Here is a 10,527-nt window from a genome sequence, read left to right as displayed (position 1 = left end):
ACAATTCGGGCCTATGCTCCCCTAGGAACACTGAGGCCGCTAGGAGACACATAACAAGAGTGGCTGTGCGGCACGGCCAGAGAGGTAAACCAGCCTTCCACGTAAGAATCGGGGTGGCCTACTGACCGGATCTGTCTGCCTGGCGTCTGGGGCTACGGGTTAGTGAAGGGGGGGAGTGAGTGGACACCCCGACCCAAAGACCTACGTGCCTGCTGTGCTCGACCACCAAAGCAAGGCAAGTGAATGAGATGGGACTTTCCTGGCACCTCATTCCCAGCATGAGAACTACGATGGAGACCCAATTGGGGGGCAAACTTGGAACTGGGAAAGGGGCAACTTGCACAGCCCAGAGAATGGACTGAGGTCAGACGGCCGACCTGACGACTCCAGCATCAGCAACGGTACAGAAACACTCCACGATCCGAGGAATCAGTTGGTGGACTACGTTTTCAATAAGGTCATTGATCGCTCACGGGATGGCCGCAATGACATAAGCAGAAGGCCGGGGATGTAAACAAAATGTGTTAAAGAGTAGTATTCACAGTACAGTGGTCTCTATTCACTACACACCATCAGTCGTGATGTAGATTTAGGTTTTCCTGTATTTTCAGGGGTGATGCAATTGTGGTTTTCCAAGGCACTTTCAAGATTTTGATGCTTCCAACAATAATGGGGATTCCACTCACCTGAAGCATATTTTGCAACTGTATGCATGCTTGCAGCTGTTTATTTTAACTAAACCCCAATTGTCTTTCTAGTTGTCTATATAACATTTAAGAAAATGAGAATTATAAGTACACAGCATTGTCAATCAGCATATTTTATCTGCGTCTACGTTCAGGTTTAGTCTACTTCATCTATTGCTGCATGACTTTTTGGATAGAGCACCCAGTGTGGCCTCATTAATAAGGCTTACAACCACAAAAAATGCAACTCACCCACTTACCACAATTTAGGATGCTCTCCCATGCATCTGACCTTGAGACACTTGATACAGAAAGCAGATATTGAGAGACTTTACAGGACGGTTTTAAATATTTAAACTGCATTTTAAGTGAGGGATCATTATGAATCCCCATGCTGAATCCTGCAACCCATCATGTTTGAATAAGAGTGAGTTTCTAGGACATTGTATTAATCAAGGAAAGCCATCGGCTTTCTAGTGTGATGGTCCAAGTCTTCGCTGGGCAAACCTAAAACCAGCTTTGCATCTCTTCATCATATTTCTGTGGATCAATAAAAGGTTTGTCAATAGTCCGAATCATTAACTCCCCACAGTACGCACATTCAGTGGCCACAATGTCATCAATATCGGCCTTAATTTGTTCACAAGTTTGCTGACCCTTTCCAAGACTGATAGTATCTTCCTCCTTAGGTTGGTGGCGACTTTTGACAGGTGGATTAGAGGTTAGCAACTTCTTCTGAAGATCTTCCAGTTTGACCTGCTTGTACGTGGGCAAGTTGGGAAGGACAGACTGCAGTAAAGTCATAATGGAACATATGGCCACAGAGAAACAGATAAAAGGTGCGGTTGAGGAGGGGAAAATGACAAGCAGGGCACTTCTCTTGGTGCTCCACTGAACCATATTTGTTTCTCATCTCCTGAATGTCTTCCCAGATCCTTTTTGCACTAAGAGTGGCTTCTTCCATTTCAGTTTTAAGCTCTTCAATATGCTTGTTGTAGGCATCCAAAGAACTGCATATGGCTTCCTTGAAGTGATCAATGGTGACAAAGTCTGGAAAAAAGGCAGTATATCTTCAATCTTTAACAGACTGCAACTGGACATGCAGACCATGGCTTTCTTCACATCCTTTTCCTCCTGAACACCATGCCGAGCAATTTTCAACCAGAGCTTCTTCTTTAACTCTTCGTCTTCTTCAGGCAAATCTGCACAGGACTTTGCCAGATCAACATCGACTTGCAACGCTAAATCCACTGCCTCCTCATACAGTTCTATTACCCTGTAAACATGGACACAGGCGTGGTGATGACCGTGTTCTGCACAAAGTCAAAGAGCATATTTGAGGTCATAGTGAATCCGGTTGGGGTTTGTTCCAGCATTTAGAAGATATGACAGCAAGGAATCTGGCTGATACTGAGCATTGAGAGACAACAGATAGTTATGAATGGCTTGCTCAGTTTCCTCGAGTTTGTACACACAAAACTCCATGTACCTGATTGCTTCTTTGATCTGTTGGGAGCTGCCAATCTGGCTATAGTTCACAAGGGCCGGAATGAGGTTCCTTGCATCCAGTTTCTTGCCCATAGCAATCCAGGCATCTACCACTTTCTTAGGAATGTGCTACATTAATACGGGAGAAAACTTGTAAAAAAGGGTCTTGTCTCTGTGTTTGGACAGAACATTGAGTGCTTCATCATAGTTGTCATGTTGGCAGTGGTGGGACACCACTCTGTCATAGTCTTGCATGAGCACAAAGTATACCATATGCTTGGTGTCTCCATGACTGGCAAGGAGATCATGGATGGAGACACGGTTGTTAAAGAGGCATTCTTTATTTCTGGAACTGCTCAAGAAAGTGCGAAGTTCGTCTCGTGTTTCAAGGTACATAGGCCGTTTTATCGCATCACCTTCTAGTAAACCTAAGCGGTTCAAGTAAAGTTCAGTCAACCAAGTCGTCAGTAGAGTGGCCTGTATTTTCTCTGGAGGTTTAAGGCTTCCCAACTTTTTCTGCAAAAATTCCATTAACGCCTCTTCTTGCTTGGCTTCGATAAACTTGAGGGCTATCTCTTCGAAGTAATTCTGAGTTAGTGCGTAACATTTGGGCTCTCCAGATACCTCTTGTTCTGAAAGCAATGTTCAGCCTCTTTGGCAAGTACAATGTCAAGGCAGTCTGGCTTGTCCTTGCAGTATTCTTTCGCCAAATCAAACTTTCCCATGTCCATGTACATCTTCCACACGTCCCTAGATTCACGCTATACATGGTAGCGGAACACTGCCTTTTCAGTGTGGATTCAAATTTGTCCAATGGTGGGATCCTTCACCATTCGTTTAAGAGAGCCAAATTTCATTAGGAAGTAATCCTGAAAGACAACCTGACCATTCAGAATACAAACTGCCTTCACTCGGTCCGGTAACAGTAGCAGGAAATGGAACTGGGTTAGCACAATGGAGATAGGCTTGTTAACACGCAAGTCAATATCAGTAGGGTATTCCCATACCTGGAAATTGCTCGACACAGAGTCAGGCCAACTGAGGTCTACTTTACCATACAGCACTCCATTCCCCATCATCCAAGCAAATGAGGAAGGAAATGACTGCATTTTTGATGTGTAAAAGTCTATTTCACTGTAGCCAAGATTTACTGGAAACTCCTGAAAACCTGGCATAGGATCTTTTTGTGTACTGAGCAAGGAGTTGAAACTTTGCTGCTCTACTCCATCAGCCAATTTACCAACAAACTGGAGAACCGCTTACGAGTGGTGGCAATAATGAAGCACTTTCCCTCGTTACTACATTCTATATTGATGCAACAGACCGGAGCAGGCCCTCCTTCTTCAGTAAGAGTATAAACCAAACGGAAGTACTGATCTGGATTTGTACTGAAAAGGCCACCTTCACGGGTCAAAATTTCAGCTTCGTAGATCTGGCCCTGAATCGTGCCCACTAGAATGGGGCCAGTGTTGGTTTCTGTTCCAAGAAATTTGTTCCACCCCACGCTTTCTATCAAATGTCCTCTCCAGCGTGAGAGAGTTTGTACTTTCTGTCCATTCCGACTCAAATATAGGCATTCACTGCTGGTTAATTAAATCAGTAGATGAGAACCTGTAGGGTCTAGGAACATTTTGTAAACCTTTGCATCATCTTTACGGCCCAATTCCACATGATTGGGCTGATCTGCTTTCACCAAGTCAGTCCTGAGAAGGGAATCTCTGCCAAGGCTCATACAAAGCTGGTTCTTACAGACAATAAGGCTGTTGATGCTCTCTGGTGGTGTAAAATCAATCCTCTGCTTATTAAAAATGGGAGTTTCCTTTTCTAATCTTGCATTCACAAAACCAGACAGGGGGACCCCACTGCTTCTGCGGCCCTGGCTCTGAGTGAGCGGTCGGGACAGTGAATCCTCATATTCGTCTACGATGGATGCCATGCTGAGTCCGTCACAGGGCACCACTGCTGCTCTGCCTCACTCTCCTCACAATGCAGCCTCAGCCCAGCCCGCTAACGTGCCGAAGCAATAGCCCATTAGCAGCAGCACAAGCTACATCGCACCCGGAAGAGGATCATAAGGCCGCAATGACGTCCCAAAGACATAACAAGAAGGCTCCCTCAAGACCTCTTCAACAAAACTCACACCAAGAGGGTGCAGCTAGGCGAGCCCCCGGCGACAGAAGGAGGACAGTCAGTAGACCTAGGGGCACAGGAGGATGGAGAAGCACCCCTGACTAGGTCCTTCATGGAACAGCTATTTGGGGCCCTATGTGGAGACTTTGCCACCCTGAAACAAGAAATAGTGGCAGAGGTCAAAGAACTTAAATGAGAAGTTGTTGAGCTGGGGCAACAAGTAGACACACTGGAACAAGCTTGTGACGCACGACAGGAAGAACTGGACTGCCATAGGTAGGAGCTTCTTACCCTGCAGGACAAGAATCAAGAACTGCAGTACCAGTTTGAAGACTTGGAGAATAGGTCACAGCGCTCCAATATCCGAATAAAGGGAATACCATCGCAGGCGGTGACGGTAATGCTTGAGGACTTTGTGATGCGCCTCTTCCAACACGTGGCACCGGCCCTAAAGGATCAGACTGTGGTACTCGATAGAACACACAGGGTTGGTTGTCTAGCCTGCTCTCCGGGTCAAGCCCAGGACATACTGACCTGCCTGCACAACCACAAACAAAGGGAGACCATAATGGCAGCAGTCCAAGACCAACCATTAATTGACTTTGAGGACTTTCGAATTGGCTTATTCCAAGACTTATCGTCGCTGACGTTGCAGCATTGTGGAGCGCTCCGACCTGTAAAGGACTTCCTAAGAGAAAGTGGTATCATATATAAGTGGGGCCATCCTTTCCATCTCCAATTCGTCTGGCAAAATGGAACTTGCAGCATCTGCACAATGGAGTAAGCACAGGCCATGGAGGGAATGCCATCCCGCCTCCGAGACATGATACAGTCGCCAATGGAAGGAGAGCAGTGACCACAAATTGAGGGAGGGCACTCAAAAACTAAGGCCAGACGAGCCAAACAGCATTAGCCCACAACGGCAGAGAGCCAAAAAGAGAGGGCGGTGTTGCTCCGACGTCTACGCAGCCAGGATAGCGTCTCAGATGTGGACTCGGACAAATTAAAACCAATAGGATCCAAAAACAATCCCCTCGCTGATAGAGAACTGTGGCCCGATGGGCAGTTAGAAAAGCAGTATACGATCTGGTTAAGGCAAAGAGACACTTGATTGAGATGGCCGTGGGGCAAAGCTCCGATCCCCTCCAGAGTGGTGGTCGCCTGATGACGGCATGAGGACTGGAATCACTCCAGACTGATCTACGTTTGTTCCCAGGCGGGGAACACTTTTCAAGTTTATACCTTGTTGTCTGTTCTCTCCTTCCCTACTCCCTATCCCTCTGTCCTGAGTTTGCAGGGGCCACACCTTACCCCCTCGCCAGTCATGGGTATACATACCTGGGGCCTCTTTTTGTTGGGTGGAAGGCTCTGTCGACACCGTGGTGGTCAGCCTCACCTTCCCCTTGACTACTGTCCTTAACCTAAATGTCCGGGCCTTAATGCAGCTGTAAAATGTCAAGCACTACTGATACAACTCAGAGACGCAAAGGCTGATCTTTGCCTTTTACAGGAAACTCATCTAGTTTGTTCAGACTGGAAAAGGCTGAGATCACGCTGGTTCGACAGACAATGCCGCTCCTCAGGCCCTGGGAGGCGGGAAGGTGTAGCAATCCTTTTGGCCACCAACTTCCCACAATGGGTACTTGGTGTACAAGCTGAGATTCCTGGGAGACTTCTCTCCCTTCACATAGACCTTCAAGGCCATAGGCTGACGGTAGCTACCATTTACGGTCTGAATGAACAGCAGGAACAATTCGTAAGGGATGCCCTGGGGAGGGTTCTGGCTACCGCGGACAAGGACATTGTGGTAGGGGGAGACTTTAATCTAGTGCCAGACACCCTGCTTGACAGATCAGTCCAGAAATATGGCCAGACAGGTGCCTTCCCAAAGGATTTCAGGGAGTGGGTGGGGGCGGCAGGACTTATAGACGTCTGGCGTAAGGAACACCCGACAGAGAGGGCATACTCTTTCTTTTCCGCAGCGCACCAGACCTATGCACGCATTGACCTTTTCCTCACCTCACCACGCATTACCAACCGGGTGGCCAAGACTATTATAGGAGTGGCGTCCCTGTGGGATCCCACCCTGCTCACGCTGTCGCTTGCACTTCCACCACATGCCCCAGCTACAAAATGTTGGCACCTTAATACGAGACTTCTAACATACAAAGACATACTAGCGGAAATTGAGGACACAATAAAGCATTACCTAGACGCGAATGAATGGCCGAAGTCTGGGACACACTGGAGGAGCTCTGGGCACCACCCCTTGGGTGGTGATGGACAGGGGAGTGGTCACTCCCCTTTCCTTTGTCCAGTTTCCCACCAGAGCAGGGGAGAAAGGGTCCCTGAACCGGTGTTGACTGGTTTATGCAAGGAGGGCACCATTGGTGCCCTTCAAAACAATTCAAAACATTCCAAGAGGCTGGGGGAGGCCACCCCTCCCCAGCCTGTAACACCTTTTTCAAAAGGGAGAGGGTGTAACACCCTGCTCTCAGAGGAAATGCTTTGTTCTGCCTTCCTGAGACTGGGCTGCCCAGACCCCAGGAGGGCAGAACCCTGTCTGTGAGGTGGCAGCAGCTGTAGCTGCAGTGCAAGCCTCAGAGAGCTGGTTTGGCAGTACTGGGGGTCCATGGTGGAGCCCCCAGGATGCATGGAATTGGCACCCCAATACCAGATTTGGGATGGGGGGACAATTCCATGATCTTAGACAAGTTACATGGCCATATTCGGAGTTACCATTGTGAAGCTACATATAGGTATTGGCATATATGTAGTGCACGCGTGTAATGGTGTCCCCGCACTCACAAAGTTCAGGAAAATGGCCCTAAACTATGTGGGGGCACCTTTGCTAGTGTAAGGGTGCCCTCACACTTAGCAACTTTGCAACTAACCTTCTGCAAGTGAAGGTTAGACATATAGGTGATTTATAAGTTACTTAAGTGCAGTGAAAATGGCTGTGAAATAACGTGCACATTATTTCACGCAGGCTGCACTGGCAGTCCTGTGTAAGGGTTTGTCTGAGCTCCCTATGGGTGGCAAAAGAAATGCTGCAGCCCATATGGATCTCCTAGAACCCCAATGCCCTGGGTACCTCGGTACCGTATACTAGGGACTTGTATGGGGGGTCAGGTATGCCAATTGAAATTGGTAAATGAAGTCACTAGCCTACTGTGACAAATTTAAAAGCAGAGAGAGCATAAGCACTGAGGTTCTGGTTAGCAGAGCCTCAGTGACACAGTTAGGCACTACACAGGCGTACACAGTAGGCCACAAACTATGAGGACTGGGGTCCTGGCTAGCAGGATCCCAGAGACACAGTAAAAACACACTGACACACACTCACAAACAGGCCAAAAGTGGGGAAAATCATGCTAGAAAGAGGCTACTTTCCTACACTGACAAGGACAGTAGATTCTCAGGACTGAACAGTAGACTTGCACCTGCCATACCACTCTGGCCGATAAGTTGTACTCTGGGTAGGCCCAATGACTGACTATAGCAACCACTGAAATAAGGTGTTTCCCTCCTATACACTCCTCCCCCCTTCTCTTCTTTCCTTTTCCGTTCCCCCCACCGACTATTGGTTGTAGGTGGGAGATGTTGTAATGCTCCTTAAAATCAATAAAAGAGATTTTAAACCATAAAAGCATAGAAGGCATTGTAGGAGGCTGGCCTGGTTTGTAGTGGTACCAAGGGGTACTTACACTCTGCACCAGGTCCAGTTATCCCTTATTAGTGTAGAAGAGGTGTCTAGCAGCTTAGGCTGATAGAAAATGGTAGCTTAGCAGAGCAGCTTAGGCTGAACTAGGAGACATGCAAAGCTCCCACTATACCACTGGTGTCATATGCACAATATCATAAGAAAACACAATACACAGATATACTAAAAATAAAGGTACTTTATTTTTATGACAATATGCCAAAGTATCTCAGTGAGTACCCTCAGTATGAGGATAGCAAATATACACAAGATATATGTACACAATACCAAAATATGCAGTAATAGCAATAGAAAACAGTGCAAACAATGTATAGTCACAATAGAATGCAATGGGAGCACATAGGGATGGGGCAACACAAACCATATACTCTAGAAGTGGAATGCGAACCACGTATGGACCCGAAACCTATGTGAGCTCGTAGAGGGTCGCTGGGACTGTAAGAAAACAGTGAGGGTTAGAAAAATAGCCCACCCCAAGACCCTGAGAAGTGGGTGCAAAGTGCACCTAAGTTCCCCAGAGAGCACAGAAGTCGTGATAGGGGAATTCTGCAAGAAAGACCAACACCAGCAATGCAACAACGATGGATTTCCAGACGAGAGTACCTGTGGAACAAGGGGACCAAGTCCAAAAGTCACGATCAAGTCGGGAGTGGGCAGATGCCCAGGAAATGCCAGCTGTGGGTGCAAAGAAGCTGCCACTGGATGGTAGAAGCTGTGGATTCTGCAAGAACGAAGAGGGTTAGAAACTTCCCCTTTGGAGGATGGATGTCCCACGTCGTGAAGAAGCTTGCAGAGGTATTTTTGTGCAGAAAGACCGCAAACAAGCCTTGCTAGCTGCAAGGGTCACAGTTAGGGTTTTTGGATGCTGCTGTGGCCCAGGAGGGATCAGGATGTCGCCAATTGTGTGAGGAGACAGAGGGGGCATCCAGCAAGACAAAGAGCCCACTCAGAAGCAAGCAGCACCAGCAGAAATGCCGGAACAGGCACTACAAAGTGGAGTGAACCGGAGCTTACCCAAAGTCACAAAAGAAGGTCCCACGACGCCGGAGGACAACTCAGGAGGTCGTGCACTGCAGGTTAGAGTGCTGGGGACCCAGGCTTGGCTGTGCACAAAGGAAATCCTGGAAGAGTGCACAGGAGCCGGAGCAGCTGCAAATCACGCGGTACCCAGCAATGCAGTCTAGCGTGGGGAGGCAAGGACTTACCTCCACCAAACTTGGACTGAAGAGTCACTGGACTGTGGGAGTCACTTGGACAGAGTTGCTGAGTTCAAGGGACCTCGCTCGTCGTGCTGAGAGGAGACCCAGAGGACCGGTGATGCAGTTCTTTGGTGCCTGCGGTTGCAGGGGGAAGATTCCTTCGACCCACTGGAGATTTCTTCGGAGCCTCTATTGCAGAGAGGAGGCAGACTACCCCCACAGCATGCACCACAAGGAAAACAGTCGAGAAGGCGGCAGGATCAGCGATACAAGGTTGCAGTAGTCGTCTTTGCTACTTTGTTGCGGTTTTGCAGGCTTCCAGCGGAGTCAGCGGTCGATTCCTTGGCAGAAGGTGAAGAGAGAGATGCAGAGGAACTCTGATGAGCTCTTGAATTTGTTATCTAAAGAATTCCCCAAAGCAGAGACCCTAAATAGCCAGAAAAGGAGGTTTGGCTACTTAGGAGAGAGGATAGGCTAGCAACACCTGGAGGAGCCTATCAGAAGGAGTCTCTGATGTCACCTGCTGGCACTGGCCACTCAGAGCAGTCCAGTGTGCCAGCAGCACCTCTGTTTCCAAGATGGCAGAGGTCTGGAGCACACTGGAGGAGCTCTGGGCACCTCCCAGGGGAGTAGTCACTCCCCTTTCCTTTGTCCAGTTTCGTGCCAGAGCAGGGCTGGGGGATCCCTGAACCGGTGTAGACTGGCTTATGCAGAAATGGGCACCATCTGTGCCCATGAAAGCATTTCCAGAGGCTGGGGGAGGCTACTCCTCCCCAGCTCTGACACCTTTTTCCAAAGGGAGAGGGTGTAACACCCTCTCTCTGAGGAAGTCCTTTGTTCTGCCCTCCTGGGCCAAGCCTGGCTGGACCCCAGGAGGGCAGAAACCTGTCTGAGGGGTTGGCAGCAGCAGCAGCTGCAGTGAAACCCCAGGAAAGGCAGTTTTGGCAGTACCAGGGTCTGTGCTAGAGACCCGGGGGATCATGGGATTGTCTCACCAATGCCAGGATGGCATTGGGGGGCAATTTCATGATCTTAGACATGTTACATGGCCATGTTCGGAGTTACCATTGTGAAGCTACACATAGGTAGTGACCTATGTATAGTGCACGCGTGTAATGGTGTCCCCGCACTCACAACGTCCGAGGAATTTGCCCTGAACAATGTGGGGGCACCTTGGCTAGTGCCAGGGTGCCCACACACTAAGCAACTTAGCACCCAACCTTTACCAGGTAAAGGTTAGACATATAGGTGACTTATAAGTTACTTAAGTGCAGTGGTAAATGGCTGTGAAATAACGTGG

The 10,527-nt window shown here is 48.5% G+C and overlaps 1 pseudogene; it reads right to left on the bottom strand.

Annotated features, from left to right (window-relative positions):
- Positions 1-1,138: 1,138 nt before the first annotated feature.
- Positions 1,139-4,222, bottom strand: LOC138294108 (vacuolar protein sorting-associated protein 18 homolog pseudogene; annotated as a pseudogene).
- Between the last annotated feature and the right edge of the window lie 6,305 nt (positions 4,223-10,527).

This window comes from Pleurodeles waltl, chromosome 4_2 (genome assembly GCF_031143425.1).
Source record: "Pleurodeles waltl isolate 20211129_DDA chromosome 4_2, aPleWal1.hap1.20221129, whole genome shotgun sequence".
In the NCBI taxonomy this organism is placed as follows: domain Eukaryota; kingdom Metazoa; phylum Chordata; class Amphibia; order Caudata; family Salamandridae; genus Pleurodeles; species Pleurodeles waltl.
The sequence above is the reverse complement of the archived record's forward strand: the minus strand, read 5'-3'. Positions and strand labels throughout refer to the sequence as shown.